This window comes from Marmota flaviventris, chromosome 6 (genome assembly GCF_047511675.1).
Source record: "Marmota flaviventris isolate mMarFla1 chromosome 6, mMarFla1.hap1, whole genome shotgun sequence".
Lineage (NCBI taxonomy): Eukaryota > Metazoa > Chordata > Mammalia > Rodentia > Sciuridae > Marmota > Marmota flaviventris.
The window spans coordinates 89,147,251-89,158,876 of NC_092503.1; the positions used below are offsets into that span (position 1 = coordinate 89,147,251).

General features: G+C 36.9%; 1 pseudogene; it reads right to left on the minus strand.

The window, feature by feature from the left end:
* Nucleotides 1-10,550: 10,550 nt before the first annotated feature.
* LOC114086959 (microtubule-associated protein RP/EB family member 1 pseudogene) lies at nucleotides 10,551-11,340 on the minus strand (annotated as a pseudogene).
* Nucleotides 11,341-11,626: the final 286 nt, after the last annotated feature.

The window sequence follows — 11,626 nt, forward strand, 5'->3', positions numbered from 1 at the left end:
CAAATCCTAGAAGCCTACAGGACGCTGAATGTGCAAAATCATAAGAGATCCACACCTAGACACATTATAATGAAGATGCCCAACATACAGAATAAGGAGAGAATTTTAAAAGCTACAAGAGAAAGGAAGCAGATTACATTTAGGGATAAACCAATCAGGATAACAGCTGATCTTTCAACACAGACTCTGAAAGCTAGAAGATCCTGGAATAACATATTTCAAACACTGAAAGAAAATGGGTTCCAACCAAGAATTGTGTATCCAGCAAAATGAAGCTTCAGGATGGAAGATGAAATTAAAATGTTCCACGATAAACAAAAGTTAAAAGAATTTGCAGCTAGAAAACCATCTCTCCAAAAAATCCTTGGCAAAACATTACAGGAAGAGGAAATGGAAAATAACAATGAGAACCAACAGTGGGAGGTAGTACAGTAAAGGGGGGAAAATAATCAAAGAGGAAAACAAACCATGTTTAGTAACATAAATAAACAAATATGGCTGGAAGAACAACCCATATCTCAATAATAACCCTAAATGTTAATGGCTTAAACTCACCAATTAAGAGACACAGGCTAGTAGAATGGATCACAAAACATGACCCAACAATATGCTGCCTACAGGAGACGCATTTGATAGGAAAAACATACATAGACTGAAGGTGAAAGGTTGGGAAAAATCATATCACTCATATGGACTTCGGAAACAAGCAGGAGTGTCCATACTCATATCAAATAAAATAGATTTCAAGCCAAAGTTAATCAAAAGGGATAAAGAGGGACACTACATACTGCTCAAGGGAACCATACACCAACAAGACATAAAAATCATAAATATATATGCCCCAAACAATGGTGCAGCTATGTTCATCAAACAAACTCTTCTCAAGTTCAAGAGTCTAATAGACCACCATACCATAATCATGGGAGACTTCAACACACCTCTCTCGCCACTGGACAGATCTTCCAAACAAAAGTTGAATAAGGAAACTATAGAACTCAATAACACAATTAATAACCTAGACTTAATCAACATATATAGAATATACCACCCAACATCAAGCAGTTACACTTTTTTTCTCAGCAGCACATGGATCCTTCTCAAAAATAGATCATATATTATGTCACAGGGCAACTCTTAGACAATATAAAGGAGTAGAGATAATACCATGCATCTTATCTGATCATAATGGAATGAAACTGAAAATCAACGATAAAAGAAGGAAGGAAAAATCATGCATCACTTGGAGAATGAACAATAGGTTACTGATTGATCAATGGGTTATAGAAGACATCAAGGAGGAAATTAAAAAATTCTTAGAGATTAATGAAAACACAGACACAACATATCGGAATCTATGGGACACATTGAAAGCAGTTCTAAGAGGAAAATTCATTGCTTGGAGTTCATTCCTTAAAAAAAGAAAAAACCAACAAATAAATGATCTCATACTTCATCCTAAAATCCTAGAAAAAGAAGAGCAAAACAACAGCAAAAGAAGTAGAAGGCAAGAAATAATTAAAATCAGAGCTGAAATTAATGAAATCGAAACAAAAGAAACAATTGAAAAAATTGACAAAACTAAAAGTTGGTTCTTTGAAAAAATAAATAAAATTGACAGACCTTAGCCATGCTAACGAAGAGAAGAAGAGAGAGAACTCAAATTATTAGCATACGGGATGAAAAAGGCAATATCACAACAGACACTTCAGAAATACAGAAGATAATCAGAAATTATTTTGAATCCTTATACTCCAATAAAATAGAAGATAGTGAAGGCATCGATAAATTTCTTAAGTCATATGATCTGCCCAGATTGAGTCAGGAGGATATAGACAACCTAAACAGACCAATATCAATTGAGGAAATAGAAGAAACCATCAAAAGACTACCAACTAAGAAAAGCCCAGGACCGGATGGGTATACAGCTGAGTTTTACAAAACCCTTAAAGAGAAACTAATACCAACACTTTTCAAGCTATTTCAGGAAATAGAAAAAGAGGGAGAACTTCCAAATTCATTCTACGAGGCCAACATCACCCTGATTCCTAAACCAGACAAAGACACTTCAAAGAAAGAAAACTACAGACCAATATCTCTAATGAACCTAGATGCAAAAATCCTCAATAAAATTCTGGCGAATCGGATACAAAAACATATCAAAAAAATTGTGCACCATGACCAAGTAGGATTCATCCCTGGGATGCAAGGCTGGTTCAATATACGGAAATCAATAAATGTTATTCACCACATCAATAGACTTAAAAATAAGAACCAAATGATCATCTCAATAGATGCAGAAAAAGCATTCGACAAAGTACAGCATCCCTTTATGTTCAAAACTCTAGAAAAACTAGGGATAACAGGAACATACCTCAATATTGTAAAAGCAATGTATGCTAAGCCTCAGGCTAGCATCATTCTGAATGGAGAAAAATTGAAGGCATTCCCTCTAAAATCTGGAACAAGACAGGGATGCCCTCTCTCACCACTTCTGTTCAACATAGTTCTCGAAACATTGGCCAGAGCAATTAGACAGACGAAAGAAATTAAAGGCATAAAAATAGGAAAAGAAGAACTTAAATTATCACTATTTGCAGATGACATGATACTATACCTAGCAGACCCAAAAGGGTCTACAAAGAAACTATTAGAGCTAATAAATGAATTCAGCAAAGTGGCAGGATATAAAATCAACACGCATAAATCAAAGGCATTCCTGTATATCAGCGACAAATCCTCTGAAATGGAAATGAGGACAACCACTCCATTCACAATATCCTCAAAAAAAATAAAATACTTGGGAATCAACCTAACAAAAGAGGTGAAAGACTTATACAATGAAAACTACAGAACCCTAAAGAGAGAAATAGAAGAAGATCTTAGAAGATGGAAAAATATACCCTGTTCATGGATTGGCAGAACTAACATCATCAAAATGGCGATATTACCAAAAGTTCTCTATAGGTTTAATGCAATGCCAATCAAAATCCCAATGGCATTTCTTGTAGAAATAGAGAAAGCAATTATGAAATTCATATGAAAAATAAAAGACCCAGAATAGCAAAAACAACTCTAAGCAGGAAGTGTGAATCAGGCGGTATAGCGATACCAGACCTCAAACTATACTACAGAGCAATAGTAACAAAAACAGCATGGTGCTGGTACCAAAATAGGCAGGTGGACCAATGGTACAGAATAGAGGACACAGAAACCAATCCACAAAACTACAACTATCTTATATTTTATAAAGGGGCTAAAAGCATGCAATGGAGGAAGGATAGCATCTTTAACAAATGGTGCTGGGAAAACTGGAAATCCATACGCAACAAAATGAAACTGAATCCCTTTCTCTCACCATGCACAAAAGTTAACTCAAAATGGATCAAGGAGCTTGATATCAAATCAGAGACACGGCGTCTGATAGAAGAAAAAGTTGGCTACGATCTACATACTGTGGGGTCGGGCTCCAAATTCCTCAATAGGACACCCATAGCACAAAAGTTAATAACTAGAATCAACAAATGGGACTTACTCAAACTAAAAAGTTTTTTTTCTCAGCAAAAGAAACAATAAGAGAGGTAAATAGGGAGCCTACATCCTGGGAACAAATCTTTACTCCTCACACTTCAGGTAGAGCCCTAATATCCAGAGTATACAAAGAACTCAAAAAATTAGACAATAAGATAACAAATAACCCAATCAACAAATGGGCCAAGGACCTGAACAGACACTTCTCAGAGGAGGACATACAATCAATCAACAAGTACATGAAAAAATGCTCACCATCTCTAGCAGTCAGAGAAATGCAAATCAAAACCACCCTAAGATACCATCTCACTCCAGTAAGATTGGCAGCCATTATAAAGTCAAACAACAACAAGTGCTGGCGAGGATGTGGGGAAAAGGGTACACTTGTACATTGCTGGTGGGACTGCAAATTGGTGCAGCCAATTTGGAAAGCAGTATGGAGATTTTTTGAAAAGCTGGGAATGGAACCACCATTTGACCCAGCTATTCCCCTTCTCGGTCTATTCCCTAAAGACCTAAAAAGAGCATGCTACAGGGACACTGCTACATCGATGTTCATAGCAGCACAATTCACAATAGCAAGACTGTGGAACCAACCCAGATGCCCTTCAATAGATGAATGGATAAAAAAAAATGTGGCAGTTATACACAATGGAGTATTACTCTGCATTAAAAAATGACAAAATCATAGAATTTGCAGGGAAATGGATGGCATTAGAACAGATTATGCTAAGTGAAGCTAGCCAATCCCTAAAAAACAAATGCCAAATGTTTTCTTTGATATAAGGAGAGTAACTAAGAACAGAGTTGGGAGGAAGAGCATGAGAAGATGATTAACATTAAACAGGGGTGAGAGGTGGGAGGGAAAAGGAAAGAGAAGGGAAATTGCATGGAAATGGAAGGATACCCTCATGGTTATACAAAATTACATACAAGAGGAAGTGAGGGGAAAGGGGGAAAAAAAACAAGGGGGAGAAATGAATTACAGTAGATGGGGTAGAGAGAGAAGATGGGAGGGGAGGGGATGGGGGATAGTAGAGGATAGGAAAGGCAGCAGAATACAACAGACACTAGTATAGCAATATGTAAAACAGTGTAACCGATGTGATGCTGCAATCTGTATATGGGGTAAAAATGGGAGTTCATAACCCACTTGAATCAAAGTGTGAAATATGATTTGTCAAGAACTATGCAATATTTTGAACAACCAACAATAAAAATTAAAGAAAAAAAAATTTGCAGTCCCACCATCAATGAATGAGTGTGCCTTTCCCCCAACCCACATTCTCACCAACATTTATTGTTGTCTGTATTCTTGATAACTGCCATTCTGACTATAGGCCCAAATCTTCATCATGTTGGATTAGGCCCCAATTTCTATAACAAGACTCCTAAAGTGTAAGAAATAAAATCAATAAAAAAGTTTCTTCTCAGCAAAAGAAATGAGGTAAAGCAAGAGCCTACATTTGGGGAGCAAATTTTTGCCATACGCATGTCAGATACAGCACTAATCTCCAGGATATATAAAGAAATAAAAAAAACTTAACACCAAAATAATAATAATAATAATAATAATAATAATAATAATAATAATAACCCAATCAATAAATGGACTAAGGAACTGAACAGACATTTCTCAGAAGAAGATATACATCCAATCAACAAATATATGAAAAAATGTTCAACTTCTCTAGTAATTAGAGAAATGCAAATCAAAACTTTTCTAAGATTTAATCTCAGGCTCTCTCATCTTTAACATATGATTTCTACATATCAAGCCAGAAGAGGAGGCAAGAACCAGAATGATCAAGTATGAGGACTTTTATGATGCAGGCCTAGGAATGTTACATATCCCACCTCCCTTTTATTTTTATCTTCTATTGCTAGAGCTCAGTCAGAAGGCATGCCTAATGGCTAGAGAGGCTGGGAAATGTAGTCTAGTTGAGTGCCCAAGAAGAAAAAACAAAAGGATTTGTTGAGCACCTAACCACTTTAACATCTATTATTTAATTTTTGCACAAGAGAAATCCTAAATATAGTTCAAAAATATATAGGTTGGAGTTGTCATTTTCCTGAAATAAAAAGACTTCTCAAAAACTAAATAAAATCTGGAGAATGCTTGGAGTATATATATTGCCATCTGTATCTTTGGACCATCTTAATGTCTGTGCCAAGATATTTTAGCCTCAACTTCTGGTCACCAAAATATTGCAGAATCAAGGACCTGAACCTATTACACTGACACTTTCCTGTGCCCTTTACTAATAGGGCAAACACTCAGTTTAAGTATGAGCAGCAATGACTTTTGTAGATATCTCACTTTCAAGATGAACAACCACCATGTCTCCTTCTACAAGATTGTAACCTATATATGCCACGCTTCCTCTCTCAGGATATACATATGTACTAATGCATGAATGTGCATATGAAATGCATGAAAGTCAATTTAAAGGTAAAATGCAGAAAGTTATGATGCTCTAAGAAAGTTTACTCACAATCAGATTCGTGCTTTCTTATGTGCCAGGAGCCATGTTAATAAAGATATGCTCCTGTTTCATTAAGTTTGCATATCTAGGGAAAAACTTGAGAGTCTAACTCAACATCTGCTAGGTATAGAGTTCTGTTAAAATGTATTTTCTATCAGCACTTCAAATTGTCCCCTGTTTTACCTTCCTCTATATCAGTTTTTTTCTATGGTTGCTTTCAACATCTTTTTTGTCTTTATTTTTCAGAAGCTTAATTTTAATGTGTCTTGGTATGGATTTTAGTAGTCTTACTCTGTTTAGGCTTTTCTCAGCTTTTTGAATTTGTAGGTTAATGTCTCAACAATTTGGGGAGGGTTTTAGCCATAATTTCTTTGAGTTGCTTTTTAGTCCTACCCTCTTTCTAGTTTGTATAGGGCTCTGATGATCAGGTTGTTGTTGTTTTTTTTTTTTTCCTTCCTCCAATTTATCTTCTTTCTGTGTTTCAGATTGGGTAAATTTCTATTTTAGATTGTCCTTTTTCTGTTGTCATTCAGTAATTTTTATTGGCCTTTTTTTCTGGTTCACAGATTCTTTCCTCTCCTCCATTTTGAAGTTGAGCCCATCTTCTGAACTTTTTTCTTGGTTGTTATATTTTCCAGTTCTAAATTTCCACTTTGATTATTCTTTTTGCCTTCTATTTCTTTGCTAAGGTTTCTATTTTTTATTTGTTTCAAGAATATTCATAATTGCCTGCTGAAGCATTTTTTAGCATGGCTGTTTAAAATCTTTATCAGGTAATTCTACATTTCTGTCATCTTGGTGTTGGCATCGATTGAATGTCATTTTTCATTCAGTTTGAGATTTTCCTGGTTATTGTGATGAGAATCTTTAAATGAAATCTGGGCATTTTCATATTAAGTTATGAGACTCCCAATCTTTCTCTGAGACTACTCTGGAAGTGTAAGTAGGGAATTTCTAAGAGGAAGAAAGTAGGATAGTGGGGAGTATCAGTAAATGGAATTACAAGACCAAATATCCCACTCAGTCTTCGTTGCCACTTGAAGAGGACTTGCTCATTACTGTTGCACAGGATGATCAGTCCAGTTTCCTGTGTGTTCCACTGACACTGTGTTGGGATTGGTTGTGCTGTTAGCAGTGAACAATGTTGTAAATCCTGATCCCCCAGCAGGCATCCTATGACACCACCCCAGCAGGGAGGTGTTAGAGTCTGTAAACAAGTCAGGATGGTGCCTGGCATTTTGCCAGAGGGAGTGGTTTGTGAAGTAATGCCAGCGAGCCATTAAGTGTGGAGATTCCTTATTGGTTGACTGCTGTATCGAGTTTATGTTAATTAGATAAGCTGTGTGGAATGTATAAATACCTCTGTTGTCCTACAATAAACGGCTTCCACTCCTGCTGCATCAATCTACACAAGTTCCTCGTCACCACCTCTTCCCCCACCCCCCCTGTTATTCTGCTGCAGCCGGACTGCAGCAGGGAGGGCTGCCGAGCAGAAGTCCAGGCTGCCATGTGAGCTCCACAGACATCATGGATGCGTAGTATTCAGATGATGTGTGTGTATTGGCTGCCTACTTGTCCTTCTCTAAAAAAACCTTAGTGAGAGTGTTGAGAGGGTAGAAATGCAGGTTCTCATTTAGTTTTTTTCAGGTTAGGTAGTGGTAGTATCATTTTCTTTTTCTGTGATAACTTTCTGGAATGGAGTAGATTTGTCTGAAGGATTTCTCTTCTCTTAAGCTCCCCCTTTTCTTATTCTTGAACTAAAGAGAGCAGGCTTCTTTTGCAGATAGGGGATCTATGCCTTTTGACATTTCTAGGTTACCAGATTCTTTAGTACCATGTCTAACTATATGAGTAAAAAGAAAATCCAAAGAGCTTACTGCCATATCATTTCTAAAATAAAGGCACCTGACCAATTGGCTTTCTTCTTTCCACCTTTATCATATGTATCACCTCATATATTTATTTGTGGTGAGAATACTTAAAATATCCTCTTACAGCAGCTTTCAGGAATATAATGCATTGTTTTCAGCTAAAGTTATCATGTTGTACAGGAGATCTCCTTGAACTAATTTGAACTATCTAAATGAAGTTCTGAATTCTTTTGAATAACAGGTCCCCAGTCCCTCCTTACCATTTTTTTTTCTTTTTCAACTTCTTTAGATTCTACATGAGATCATGCAATATTTATCTTTCTGTGTCTGGTTTATTTCATTTAGTATTTTGTTCTCTAGTTTTATCCATTTCGTCACAAACAACAGGATTTCCTTTTTTCTAAGAGGCTGAGTTACACACACACACACACACACACACACACATTTTCTTTATTCATCTTTTAGTGGATACTTAGGTTGATTCCAAATCATGGCTATTGTGAATAATGCTGAAAAGAACACGGAATTGAAGGTATCTCTCCAACATACTGATTTCATTTCCTTTGGATTTATACCCAGTAGCAGAATTGCTGTTATCATATGGTAGTCCTATTTTTAATTTTTTAAGGAAAACCCATTCTGTTTTCCATAATGGCTATACTAATTTATATTCCTACCAACAGTGTACAAGAATTCCCTCTTCTCCACATCTATTCCAAACCTATTGTTGTTCATGTTTTTATATAATAGCCATTCTAACAGGTGTGAGGTGACTTGTGGTTTTAATTTTCATTTTCTTCATGATTAGTGTTGTTGACTATTAAAAAAAAAATTCACTGGCCATTTGCATGTCTCAAGAGAAATGTCTATTCAAATTATTTGCCAATTTTCAATCATCAATTATTTTCTTGCTATTGGATTGTTAGCATTCCTTATCATTTTTCTTATTAATCTCTTATCAAATATATGGTTTGCTAATATTTTCTCCTATTTGATAGGTTGTCTCTTCATTTTGTTGTTTGTCTCATTTGCTGAGCAGAAGAACTTTTTTTTTAAATATAGAATTTTATTTAGAAACTGTTTAAAAGTAGGGAAAAACTCTGTCAAGAAAGACCAGTTGGAAAATGGGTTTCAGACAAAATGGAATTTTCTGGCAACAAAAGCCTAAAAGGCCACAAAAGAGAAATAGCACCACTGTCATTTGAACAATGGCTAGTTATTTGCATTTTTTGGCATTGTTAATCAATGAGTCTGGGTTTTCTCCTGAATTCCACACACAGCATGCACAACACAGCAATTTTATCATAAAATACCTGTTTTCTACACACATCAGGACAAGCTACCACCATAAACAAATCAATACGAACACACCAGGGGTTGAACAATCTCAGTTGTGGGTAACATAGATTTTGCAAAATTCTGCCAAACAAGGGACTGAATAGGCCATAGGCAATGCAAATAAAGGAGTTAAGGAATGAAATATTTTAAATATTAATTCAGATATGGTACTGCATTTTCTGCAAAAGAAATTAACATTTAGTAACACACTAGTGAATTTTATCTCCAAAGAGATAAGTGCATTGACAAAGTATTCTGATAACAGTGGAGAGCCAGGGACAGATGATATGGAAAACAGCCCAGCCTTGTAGATCCCAAGATAACTGTGGCCTTCACTGATGGCTCCCTTTCCTAGAGGTCCACCAAGAGCTTGCAGCATGATCATCTGCCTGCTGTACTTCCAATGCTGCGCAGCAAATTTAAGGAGCCAAAGAGGAGTCCCCATGGGGCAAGGGCAACAGAGAAGAGAAACATGTTAAATGTAAACTTAAGAAGTAAAACAGGACAGAACTCTCATCCAAATCCCAGAGATATGGGCAATTCTCCAAAAGTAGTTATTAGTTTAAAAAACTGGACACACCTTATTTTCCTCAATATATAAAAATTTCAGGAATAAATGGAAAAACCATCAGAGAAACACTCAATGAAACACTCTTCACCTCAAACATCTCAGGGCATCAAGCTGTTTGCTTTTAGCAGGGATGCAATTGGTCAATGATACCAAATGGCTTTACAGAGCAATTTCTTAAACTTTCCTTTTGGGATTAAAGCCTAGGCCTGTAGGGATTCAGGCAACCTTGTAAGGCCTGTGACAGCAGGTTCCAAAGGTTCTGAGGTCTGGACCTTCCTTCCCAGATACAACGTCAGACACATAAAATCTACTGTCATGTTACATTTTATGTTTTGAAATATGGAAGCATATTTTAAATACTCTTAAGGCATTTATTTATTAAAATGTTCCCTTCCACGACTTCACATTAGCTTAAAACTCAATTCAGTCTTTACTGAAGTCACCACCTCAGTGTATTACATAAAAATACCTTCTTCAGCAATCCATGTGACCAGCATCTACAGGGTAAGCCCCATGGTGAGCCTCTTTGTTCCCCAGGTGAAGGAAGTAGAAATAATACTGCTCTGCTACAAGGTAAAAGCTCCTAACTCGAACTTATTGGGAAAGGAGCAAAACATTTGCAAAGTACACTTTTAAAAAGAGGTACTTTTTGCTTATGAAAAGAAATCAGTGAATCCTCTAAAAATAACTGTATTTTATAGTTAAGCACATGATTTAGAGTGAAGAATTCGGATGTTGCTCTGCTGATCCAGGCTGTTAATGGTCTTCTTGTTCCTCCCGTGGACCCCCTTCATCAGGTATCACAAAGCTTTAGACAATGTCTACAATCCTCTGTAATACAGGGTCGTTCTCCCCCTCATTCTCCTGGCAAATCAATTCAATGTTACTTAGCTTTCCAAGCTTATCTCTCCTTCTTCAAGTCGTCAACAGTAAGTTTCAATACGTTGACCTGCTATATCCATTCTGCTGCTTCATCATGCCCAATGCCCACACCAGAATTCTTTTGAACCACTCCTGGGCCAGCTGTAGAAGTCACAGCGGTTGTTTGTATTGAAATGGGTCTCTGTGGAGCTGCACTGCTTAAGCTGAGAGGTTTCTTCAGTTTATTCAGAGCTGGAGCAACAAGGACGGGAGCAACTGCAGTTCCTTGACCTTGTCTGGCAGCTACAGGGTCATAGTCTTTTCCATCACAGTCTACCTCAAAAACCTTCTTGAACCACTGCACAAACTCAAAATTATCCTGAAATTTTCCTTTTACTAATTTATTCACAGGAATTATTTTGTCAGGTCCCATCCTCTTAAAACCTGCATATAGTATTTTGAAGTTCTGGATATATTCATGTTTTAGCTTAGCTTGAAATTTCAGTTTCTTCATGGCAACAGAGCCCAGGAATAGCGTATCTATAAATTGACAATAAGCAGCTTCTGAGCACAATGGTTCAATCTTTGTCAAATTCAACTGCAGAGACTCATTGATCCAGGCCAACATGTCATGTCGACTTAGATTATCACTGGTGACTGACATTGGGTGTCCATTCACTGCCATCTTTGGCTCTCAGTGGAACCGCGTCCACTGTCCACGCCTGGCTCCATGGTCTTCAACCTCCTGACCCCTGCCCGCCTGCAGAAGAACTTTTTTAAGTGATGCAATCTCATTTGTCTGACTTTACTTTTGTTGCCTGTATTTTGGGGTCATGTCCAAAAACTCATTGCCCAAACCAATGTCATGCAACTTTCCCCATATACTTTCTTTTAGTGTTCTTTTTACACTCTATATTCTTCCATCTCCTTGAGTCTCAGTCTTTGACTCGCTGAGCTTGAGTATTCCTTCT